General features: G+C 41.6%; 4 non-coding genes across 4 annotated transcripts; all 4 read left to right on the plus strand.

Annotated features, from left to right (window-relative positions):
• Window positions 1-544: 544 nt before the first annotated feature.
• Window positions 545-658, plus strand: LOC140285970 (U5 spliceosomal RNA). The gene has a single exon (XR_011910899.1). It is a non-coding gene; the product is annotated as a U5 spliceosomal RNA (small nuclear RNA).
• A 308-nt stretch (window positions 659-966) lies between these two features.
• LOC140285967 (U2 spliceosomal RNA) lies at window positions 967-1,157 on the plus strand. The gene has a single exon (XR_011910896.1). It is a non-coding gene; the product is annotated as a U2 spliceosomal RNA (small nuclear RNA).
• A 391-nt stretch (window positions 1,158-1,548) lies between these two features.
• On the plus strand, window positions 1,549-1,662 carry LOC140285965 (U5 spliceosomal RNA). Its single transcript, XR_011910895.1, has one exon. It is a non-coding gene; the product is annotated as a U5 spliceosomal RNA (small nuclear RNA).
• Window positions 1,663-1,921: 259 nt separating this feature from the next.
• On the plus strand, window positions 1,922-2,112 carry LOC140285962 (U2 spliceosomal RNA). The gene has a single exon (XR_011910892.1). It is a non-coding gene; the product is annotated as a U2 spliceosomal RNA (small nuclear RNA).
• Window positions 2,113-11,261: the final 9,149 nt, after the last annotated feature.

The raw sequence follows: 11,261 nt of genomic DNA on the forward strand, positions 1-11,261 counted from the left end.
GTTTTTGTTTGTTTGTGTGTTTGTTTTTTCTCTGCTTGTCTGCTTTCAGGTGCTCCTGGTGGCGCTAAGGCTGGATTCCCCTCATAGGCCATGGATTGTTGTCTGTTTTGTTTTTTACAGGTGTAGCAGCTGGTTGTCTGGTTTTTGTTTCTATTTTTGTTCTGTTTCCTCTTCTTTCCTCTTCTTCTTTCCTTGTCCCCCGGTCCGGTTCAGTTCAGTTCATGTCATATATTGTAAACAGAAATAAATAAATGGGCGCAATCCGAGTGCGGGCTAACCGGGAGAATTGCTTGAAAGAAACGCGACACCGAATGAGCGGTCAGAAAAAAGCCTCAATACGGTGTTCCCATGGTGTTTTTGTTGCTGCCTTTTCTTTTGCACAGAGTAAAAGACAAGGCAGCCATCGAATAGGGCCCGATTGTTCCTACTTGGTCAGCCGAGGAGCAAGGGGGGGGAGCAAGCGTCTCCACCAAGCAAAGCTCACCATGGGGAAGGTGGCTATGCCAACTAGCCTGATGCCCTGCTCCTGCAGTGACGGATAATCGTACTCTGGTTTCTCTTCATAACGTACAAGTCTTTCGCCTTTTACTAAAGACTTCCGTGGAGAGCAGCACTAATGAGTTGTTTCTATTTTTGGCAGGCTTTACCTTTGCGGGTGAAGCCCTTTTTGTCTGTGCAAAAGAAATCTTGTTACTGTGCAGAGTGACTTCTCTGAGTAGAGTCGCCTTACTTGTTGCGACTGTGCCGATGTTCGAAGCTGGAGTGCAAAGTTGTTGCTTGAATGGTGCTTGCTGGAGCGTGCGGGAGTGCAAATTTATACCATTTGAAAGGGCTGAAGAGTGCTCAGTGCAGCGGGTGGGCGGAGGTGCAAAGTGACACTCTGGCCACCTATGGCCATAAAAAGAACACCGCTACAAGTGCGCATTGTGCCAGGAAGGGCCCTCGGACGTGAACCAGTGGACAGTTATCGCTTCTCGGTCTTTTAGCTCAGATCAAGTGTAATATCTGTTCTTATCAGTTTAATTTCTGATATGTCCTCTATACGAGGACTACATATTAAATGGATTTTTAGCAATAGGAGTTGAAAAAGGAGCTTGCTCCGTTCACTCCAAACATCGACCCAGTACTGCAGTGCCGCTGGGAACGGTGCGCTCTTCTCTGCTCTAGTGAAAAAGCAAACAGCGGTGCAGGATGGAAGTTTCTTTTAGTCTGCTGAGAAGAGAGTGTGAATGCGAAGTAGACTTTAATACGGCTCTGGGAGCAAGCCGAGTGCGGGCTAACCGGGAGAATTGCTTGAAAGAAACGCGACACCGAATGAGCGGTCAGAAAAAAGCCTCAATACGGTGTTCCCATGGTGTTTTTGTTGCTGCCTTGTCTTTTGCACAGAGTAAAAGACAAGGCAGCCATCGAATAGGGCCCGATTGTCCCTACTTGGTCAGCCGAGGAGCAAGGGGGGGGGAGCAAACGTCTCTACCAAGCAAAGCTCACCATGGGGAAGGTGGCTATGCCAACTAGCCTGATGCCCTGCTCCTGCAGTGACGGATAATCGTACTCTGGTTTCTCTTCATAACGTACAAGTCTTTTGCCTTTTACTAAAGACTTCCGTGGAGAGCAGCACTAGTGAGTTGTTTCTATTTTTGGCAGGCTTTACCTTTGCGGGTGAAGCCCTTTCTGTCTGTGCAAAAGAAATCTTGTTACTGTGCAGAGTGACTTCTCTGAGTAGAGTCGCCTTACTTGTTGCGACTGTGCTGACGTTGTTGCTTGAATGGTGCTTGCTGGAGCGTGCAGGAGTGCAAAGTTATACCATTTAAAAGGGCTGAAGAGTGCTCAGTGCGGAGGTGCAAAGTGACACTAAAAAGAACACCGCTACAAGTGCGCATTGTGCCAGGAAGGGCCCTCGGACGTGAACCAGTGGACAGTTATCGCTTCTCGGCCTTTTGGCTAAGATCAAGTGTGGTATCTGTTCTTATCAGTTTAATATTTGATATGTCCTCTATACGAGGACTACATATTAAATGGATTTTTAGCAATAGGAGTTGAAAAAGGAGCTGGCTCCGTTCACTCCAAGCATCGACCCGGTACTGCAGTGCCGCTGGGAACGGTGCGATCTTCTCTGCTCTTGTGAAAAAGCAAACAGCGGTGCAGGATGGAAGTTTCAGGGTCCTATTCGATGGCTGCAACACCTGAAAGAGATATTGATGCGAGACCTGATGAAAAGCTTTTTCAAAGTCTAAATTTAAGATGACAAGCCGGGTGTTTCTTTCTCTATCGTAATCAATGATGTCTCGAATCAGTACGAGGCTGTCAGTGAGTTGTCTCCCTGAGATTGCACAAGCCTGGTCTGGGTGAATTACCTCCTCTAAAACAGAGGACATCCGTGTCGCTAAAACCTTGCTAAAAAGTTTACAGTCAAAGTTTAAAAGTGTGATGGGCCTCCAATTCTTTAGGTCAGTCTTATCATTTTTTTTATAAAGTAGAGTCACTATTCCCACTCTAAAACTGTCAGGCAGTCGGTCGAGTTTTTCAAAATCTTTAAAAACATCTAAAATGTCTGATGATAAAAGGTCCCAAAAGGTCAGATAGAATTCTGCAGGAAGCCCGTCTAAACCCGGAGCTCGACTTCTCTTAAAACCTGTTAGGCATTTTTTTTAACTCTAAAGCAGTAAAATCCTGTGTCAAGTGTGCATTCTCTTTTACGGTTTTGTCAACGAATTTTAAAATTTCTGCCGATGTTTCCAAGTGCACTGGTTTCTCTTTGTACATGTTACTATAAAAGGTATGTACAGTTTCAATCATCTCTTGTGTGGATTTTGTTCAAAACCCATCTTCTCTTTTTAGATTTTGAATACACTCCTTTTTATTTATAACTTTCTTAAAAAAGTACCGTGTGCATTTTTCACCTTCCTCAATTTCCTGCTCCCTGCTTCTTACAAAAATTCCTTTACTCTTTATTTCTGCTAAAACTGACATTTCCTTTTTGACATCTTTGATTTCTTCATTAAAGTTTATGCCACACTGATTTAGTTTAAAGTAGCGCTGTAAGCGTTTCTGTTGTCCCATCATACATCTATTCTCTTTCCTTTTTTTACGTTTACCTTGCTGTTTAAAAAAAGTCTGGGTCGTTTCCTTCACCATTTCCCACCATTGTGCATGTGTTTCGTAGAGGTCTTGAAGGGTCTGCCACTCTTTATAACATTCCCTGTACTGACTGACTATGATTTCATCCTCCAACAGGGAACAGTTGAGTTTCCACAGACCACGTCCTACCGTCACACCAGAAGGGGGTGAAAGGGTGCAGGAGAGCATAAGGTGGTTTGAAAAGAAAACAGGGGTTAATCTAACATCAGTGGGTGGGCAATCTCTAGTAAAGAAATAATCGATGCGAGAGGCTCTGGTGCCATCATGACTAAACCAGGTGAAGCCCTCCTCTCTGGGATGCATGGTTTTAAAACAGTCAGTAAGCTTAAAATCCCTGCATATGCCCTGAAGTAAAATCGAAGTCTTATCCACTTTAAAATCTCCCCCTGCTCTTTTTCTATCTTTCCTGCTCAAGATACAGTTAAAATCCTGCTACAACTAAAGGTACTTGCCCTAGCATGTAAAGCTGTATATCTTCTAAAAGGTCATACCTGTCATTTTTCCATTGAAACCATAAATATTTAAGAGGTTAAAGTCTTGCCCCATAAAATTCAAGTGTGCTAAAAGTGCCCGTCCGTCTCTCACCACTGTGCTACCTTTCACCAGAACATGCGGATTTTTAATTAGAATGGCCACACCATCATTTTTATTTTGATTTGAACCACTCCATATCGATAAATGGGGCCACATTTCCTCCCATTGTCTATGGTTTTTTAAAAAAGGTAGTCCACATTCTTGTATTAAAAACACATCTGATTTTATGGAGTCTAAGAAGGATAAAATACTCTGGGCTCTTGTCTTTGATTTCACACTTCTCACATTTAGTGTTGAGAAGGTGAGAACCATTAAAAGGATAAAGGAAAGTAGAACAAATTACACACTCAGGTTATTTCTTGGGAAACTAGCTCTTCCTTCATTTCTTTAGGTGAAAAGTGAGTAGGGTGATCTATATTTCCTTTTCGGACTCTCGGTGTTACCCGTTTGGGAGTAATTATGGCTGGACATTCACACCTACTTGCAGCCGAACACCACCTCTCCCGCTTTTGATGATGTATGGACCGGCATTCTTACCTTTTCTAACACATTTTCCAGCAATTATGGTCGGACATTCACACCTACTCACAGCCGAACAACTCCGCTACCGCATTTGATGGTGTATAGTCAGGCATTCTCACCCTTTCTCATCAGCTTTTTGCAAATTATGATCTGACATTCACACCTACTTGCAGTCGAACAGCTCTGCTCCCGCTTTTGATTATGTTTGGTTAGATATTCGAAACTTTTCTTAACTGCTTTTTACAAACTTTGGTTGGACGTTCACACCTTCTTGCAGCCGAACACCTCCGCTTCTGCTTTTGATAGTGTATATTAGGGCATACGAACCTTTTCTTACCCGCTTTTTACAAACCATGGTCGGACTTTCACACCATCTCTTAGCTGAACAACTCCGCTCCCTCTTTTGATTGTGTACAGTCGGGTATTTCAACCTTTTCTTACCCGGTTTTTACCAACTATGGTTTGGACATTCACACCTTCTTACAGCGGAACACCTCCGCTCCCTCTTTTGATGGTGTATGTTCGGGCATTCGGACCTTGTCTTACCCGCTTTTTACAAACTTTAGTCGAACATTCACACCTTTTTGCAGCTGAACACCACCTCTCCCGCTTTTGATGATGTATGTTCCGGCATTCTTACCTTTTCTAACACATTTTTCAGCAATTATGGTCGGACATTCACGCCTACTCAGAGCCGAACACCTCTGCTCCCGCATTTGATGGTGTATAGTCAGGCATTCTCACCTTTTCTCATCAGCTTTTTGCAAATTATGATCTGACATTCACACCTGCTTTTGATAATGTATGGTTGGGCATTCGCACCTTTTTTTACCCATTTTTCAGGAATTATGGGTGGACATTCACACCTTCTTGCAGCTGAACACCTCCTCTCCCGCTTATGATCATGTGCGGTTTGATATTCGAAAATTTTCATTCCTGTTTTAAGCAATTATTGATGGACATTCAAACCTTCTTGTAGCCGAAAACATCCACTCCTGCTTTTGATGATGTATGGTTGGGCATTCGGACCCTTTTTTTACCCATTTTTCAGGAATTATGGGTAGACATTCAGAACTTCTTGCAGCCGAAAACCTCCGCTCACTCTTTTGATCATACATTGTCAGGCATTCGCACCTTGTCTTATCCGCTTTTTACAAACTTTAGTCGGACATTCACACCTTCTTGCAGCTGAACCACCTCCGCTCCCTGTTTTGATCATGTATGGTCTGGCAATACTACCTTTTCTTACCCGTTTGTGAGTAATTATGGCTGGACATTCACACCTACTTGCAGCCGAACACCACCTTTCTCGCTTTTGATGATGTATGGACCGGCATTCTTACCTTTTCTAACACATTTTTCAGCAATTATGGTCGGACATTCACACCTACTCAGAGCCGAACACCTCCGTTCCCGCATTTGATGGTGTATAGTCAGGCATTCATACCTTTTCTTACCCGCTTTTTACAAACCATTTTTCAGTAATTATGGGTGGACATTCACACCTTCTTGCAGCTGAACACCTCCTCTCCCGCTTATGATCATGTGCGGTTTGATATTAGAAAATTTTCTTTCATGTTTTCTAGCAATTATTGATGGACATTCAGACCTTCTTGCAGCTGAACACCTCCGCTCCCTCTTTTGATCATACATTGTCGGGCATTCGCACCTTTTCTTACCCGCTTTTTACAAACCCTGGTCGGACTTTCACACCTTTTAGTAGCCGAACAACTCCGCTCCCGCTATTGATTGTGTACAGTCGGGTATTTTAACCTTTTCTTACCCGCTTTTTACCAACTATGGTCGGACATTCACACCTTCTTACAGCGGAACCCCTCCGCTCCCTCTTTTGATGGTGTATGTTCGGGCATTCAAACCTTTTCTTACCCGCTTTTTACAAACTATGGTCGGATATTCAAACCTTCTTGTAGCCGAACACATCCACTCCTGCTTTTGATGATGTATGGTTGGGCATTCGAACCTACTTGTTGCCCGCTTTTCATTAATTATGGGTGGACATTCACACCTTGTCGCAGCCAAACACCTCCGCTCACTGTTTTGATCATGTATGGTTTGACATTCGCACCTTCTCTCACCCGCTTTCTACTATGGTCGGCCATTCACAGCTTCCTCTACACCATACTTGTATGGTGGGATATTCACACCCACTTGCATCCGAAGACCTCCGCCCCCACTTTTGTTGATATTTAGTCGGTCATTCGCACCTTACCCGCTTTTGGCAAACTATGGCCTTCTTGCAGCCAAACACCTCTGATCTCGCTTTTGATGATGTAAGGTTGGGCATTCAGACGTTGCTTCACCTGCTTTTCACCAAATATAGTCGGACATTCACACCTTCTTGCAGCCGAACACTTCCGCTCCACCTTTTAGTGTTCTATGGGGTATTCACACCTTTTTTTTCACCGCATTTTATAGATTATGGTTGGAAATTCTCACCCACTCTCATCCGAAGATCTCTCCTTCCGCTTTTGTTAATATATAGTCGGGCATTCGAACCTTTTCTTACCCGCTTTTTACAAATTATGGTCGAACAGTCACACCTACTTGCAGCCGAATACTTCCGCTCCACCTTTTAGTGATGTATGGTTGGCATTTGCACCTTTTCTTACCCTCTTTTTATACTGATAGCTGAAGATTAAGTTGTTCTTTCTCAAACTACAAAATTTTTTTAATTTTTGAAATTTGATTTGAAGTGGATAAATAAGGAGGACAAACAGTTTTAAGTCAGGCTGATAGAAGGAATTAATTTTATAGCAAAATCTGTATTTCGTCATATGTCGAGAGATGCTTATTGCTGAAGAAGTTCTTTCTCATTCTACAAAGTACAACGTTGTTTATTGTTGAAACTTGATTAGACATGAATAAATATGAAGGACAAAGCAGTCTTAACTTGGTTTGAGTTAAGGAATTTGTTTTATAGGAGAATCCGAATTTGTGCATAACTCGTGAAATAGAGCTTATTTTCGGATTCCTGAAGAATAAGTCTGGTTCTTTCTCATAATACAAAGTTTGTTGTTTATTGTTGAAACTTCATCAGAAATGAAGAAATAAGAACAAACCGTTTTAAGTCAGTTTGATAGAAGTATTTCATTTTATAGCAAAATCTGTATTCCTTCATATCTCCTCGAGAGAAGCTAATTGCTGAAAATTAGGTCTGGTTCTTTTTCATACTACAAAATACAGTGTTGTTTATTGTTGAAACTAGATTAGAAGTAGATAAATATGAAGGACAAAGCAGTTTGAACTTGGTTTGAGAGAAGGAATTAATTTTATTGCAAAATCCGAATTCATGCATAACTCGTCAAATAGATAGTGATGTGTCGTTCGTGAGCGATTCGTTCGATATAAACTAATTTTTTATATGACTCGGGAGTAACGAGTTGTCTCAGTGAGTGATTCGTTCATTTTCATGCAGTACCCTTCCTCACCACATGGCAGGCGGCAGCTTCATAAGCTCAGTCAGCAGGACAGGAAACAGTATTGATTCGTTCACGACTCAACTCCTCGGGAGACGGGTCCTCGCAAAGGAAACAGTATTGATTCGTTCATGACTCAACTCCTCGGCTGACGGGTCCTTGCACAGGAAACAGTATTGATTTGTTTACGACTCAACTCCTTGGGTCTTCGTTCATTTGTCACGTTTCAAATTATACATTTCATTTGACAGGCTGAAGAGCAGTAGGCACAACGGTTCATTCACAAACCGGATCATTAATCTCAAAGACTATTCTACCATCAACAACTTGGAAGCCACAATCGACTCTATAGATGCAGAAAAAGCATTTGATGGAGTGAACTGGAAACTTTTATTCGCAGCATTAAACAAATTCGGGTTTGGGTCACACTTCATCAACTGGATAAGGATATTATATAGCTCCCCAAATGCAAGTGTCAGGACAAATGATCAAACTTCTCCAAGCTTCAGTCTGCAGAGAGGTACAAGACAAGGTTGCCCACTTTCTCCCTCACTTTTTGCTATTTTCATCAAACCTTTAGCAGCTTCTATCAGACAAGATAGAAATATTAAAGGCATCCAATCCCAAAATATTGAGCATAAAATAAGTCTTTATGCTGATGATGTATTACTTTTCCTTCAGAACTCACAGACGTCTCTCACTCACACGATCACACTCATAAATAAATTCTCAGCACTTTCTGACTACTCTATCAACTGGTCTAAGACCAAAGTTCTACCCATTAACTGCAGGGTCCAGAATATACCTGTGATCACTATACAGTCAGGAAATATTAGATATTTAGGCATAAACATTTCCTCCAGGCTCTCAGAGCTAACAAAGCTAAATTATGTGCAATTATTAAAGATAGAGATCTCTCTCGTTGGAAGTCCTCACCTATATCACTTATGGGGAGAGTTACAACCATTAAAATGATGATACTACCAAAAGTTAACTATTTAAGTTAACCATGAAGCGTTGTCCCTTTTTGTTTCTCTCTTTGTTCTTAAAATGCTGTTATGCATGTCTAAACCAATCCATTAAATTAGATCATTTTGGCAGTAAAGCGATCTACAATGTGCTTGGTTGCAAAGCTGCTCATCTGTGGTAAACAGCTCTTCAGAAAGGCATTCTTCAATTGATTTCACTAATTTTATGTAATAATTTTGTGATTTCCTACAAAACTACACTTCTTCTCCCATCTGTCTGAGTATTTAATATTGTCTGGGTCCCGTTAAAACATGTATTTTTCCCATCTAATTCCTTGTTTGCTTTAAAACAACTATTCCCCATTTGCTATCCCTTCAGTAGCCAACCAGTTTGTATGGAGTACACTGGAAAACTTGACTGATCAGTAAAACACTGCTTTTGTTGTCACCGCAAGGCTTCCCCCGTCGGTTGTTTCACTGAGACACTACTGAGTAACTATAACCCAACACAGTTTATACACATAACATTCATATACATACTAACAAACAAACAATTATTTATCGCAATTTTTTCATCTCTGTTTGAACGTACACCCAGGTAAATATTCCTGTAGTCTTCTCATACCGACTATGGACCCATTCATTGTTTAACTTCACTGTTTTGCAAATCCTAATTGAATATTACACATTGACATTGAACTTTACTGGATAAGCAGGTCTTCATTGCATTCAGCAGCCTATATGTGAGCATCTATGTGTAAGCTGTTCTTCTTTGCATTTATCAGCAACAAGCCATTCTTCATTGCACATGCATATGAAAATAGTAAAACAATTCCAATGCGTTAGCGAAACCTTCTATATCAGGAGTGTCCATCATGATGCTGGGAATAGAACCTCTTTCCCAGAATAGTTCAACCTTCATTACTCAACTGAGCATAACTCCGCAATGAGCACATTTCAAAGTATCATTCCTCTACATGTATTCAAAAATCCATGTGTAAATGTTTAATATTTCTTATATTTGTTGAGGTCATTCTGTGTGCATGTGGCCTAAACCCAATCTCTGTGTGGCAATTTTAATTTAAACAAGTTGAACTCTGCCTCTGATCATTTAAAAAAGGTGTGTACCAATATCAACCTTTCTCAGGTAATTACTGATCCTACTAAACCAAACTTAAGAGATCCTTCAAGGTTGTCCCTGATTGGCTCAATCTTAACACATCAAAGGTAGAAAATCCGCAGTATCTGAACTTGGTGTTAGTTATCACTGCTCAATAGCTTGTATCAGAATTGCAAAAATGAAAACATTAGGTCCACGGTTGGTATCCAGATCCTGAAACATCTCCATGAGCAGGCTTTTTTTTAACTGATCTGTTGAATAGTTCATGACACTGTTAAAATCCCAGATGAAGATCTAGCACTTGACCATTTTTGTAAATCTTCTAATTCTATAGTTGATAAACACGCCCCTTTTAAAAAGTATAGAACTTAGAACAGGTCTAGTCCCTGGCTTTCGGCAGAACTGTCTTCTTTACTTTTTTTTTTTTTCCCCTTGTCCTGTTCAGCATTATGGCAGCAGAATTGTAGTCTGAATACCTTTGATGCCAAACAGATTTGCTTTGCCAAGGGAAGTTTTATAAATGTAAAGCTCCCCTTGATGCCCATTTATTTATTTCTGTTTACAATATATGACATGTAATAGAACTGAACCGGACCGGGGGACAAGGAAAGAAGAAGAGGAAAGAAGAGGAAAGAGAACAAAAATAGAAACAAAAACCAGACAACCAGCTGCTACACCTGTAAAAAACAAAACAGACAACAATCCATGGCCTCTGAGGGGATTCAAGCCTTAGCGCCACCAGGAGCACCTGAAAGCAGACAAGCAGAGAAAAAACAAACACACAAACAAACAAAAACAAGCACAAGAAGCGGCAATCGCATACAACACAGCTGTGGATATAGATGACCTGAGACGACATGATAATACATCAACTGCTTAGCGACCATGCTACTGGACTAATGAATGTGTGTGTGTGTGTGCGAGAACATGCAACACCCATGGCACAGGACCTACATGATAACCGTGCTTAGTTATGAGTGTATAAGCGTACAGGGCCACAATCCACAGCCCCCCCAAACAATCAGAAGCAGGCAGAGAGGGCCACAAGACCCAGGCCACCAGCAGCCCCCACAGAGCACAGAACCCAGGAAGCCCACCGCAGGGGCAACCATGCATTCACCCAGAAGACTGCAGAGGAATCCCCCGGAAAGAGCCCCCATAAGCATAGGGCAGAGGCCCTCCGGGAGCCTTTTCCTTCAGAACTCACAGACGTCTCTCACTCACACGATCACACTCATAAATAAATTCTCAGCACTTTCTGACTACTCTATCAACTGGTCTAAGACCAAAGTTCTGCCCATTAACTGCAGGGTCCAGAATATACCTGTGATCACTTTACAGTCAGGAAATATTAGATATTTAGGCATAAACATTTCCTCCAGGCTCTCAGAGCTAACAAAGCTAAATTATGTGCAATTATTAAAGAGAGTAGAGGACGATCTCTCTCGTTGGAAGTCCTCACCTATATCACTTATGGGGAGAGTTACAACCATTAAAATGATGATACTACCAAAAGTTAACTATTTGTTCTCAATGATCCCC

This window comes from Leuresthes tenuis, unplaced genomic scaffold (genome assembly GCF_036924035.1).
Source record: "Leuresthes tenuis unplaced genomic scaffold, fLeuTen1.0.hap1 SCAF_66, whole genome shotgun sequence".
NCBI classification, from domain to species: domain Eukaryota; kingdom Metazoa; phylum Chordata; class Actinopteri; order Atheriniformes; family Atherinopsidae; genus Leuresthes; species Leuresthes tenuis.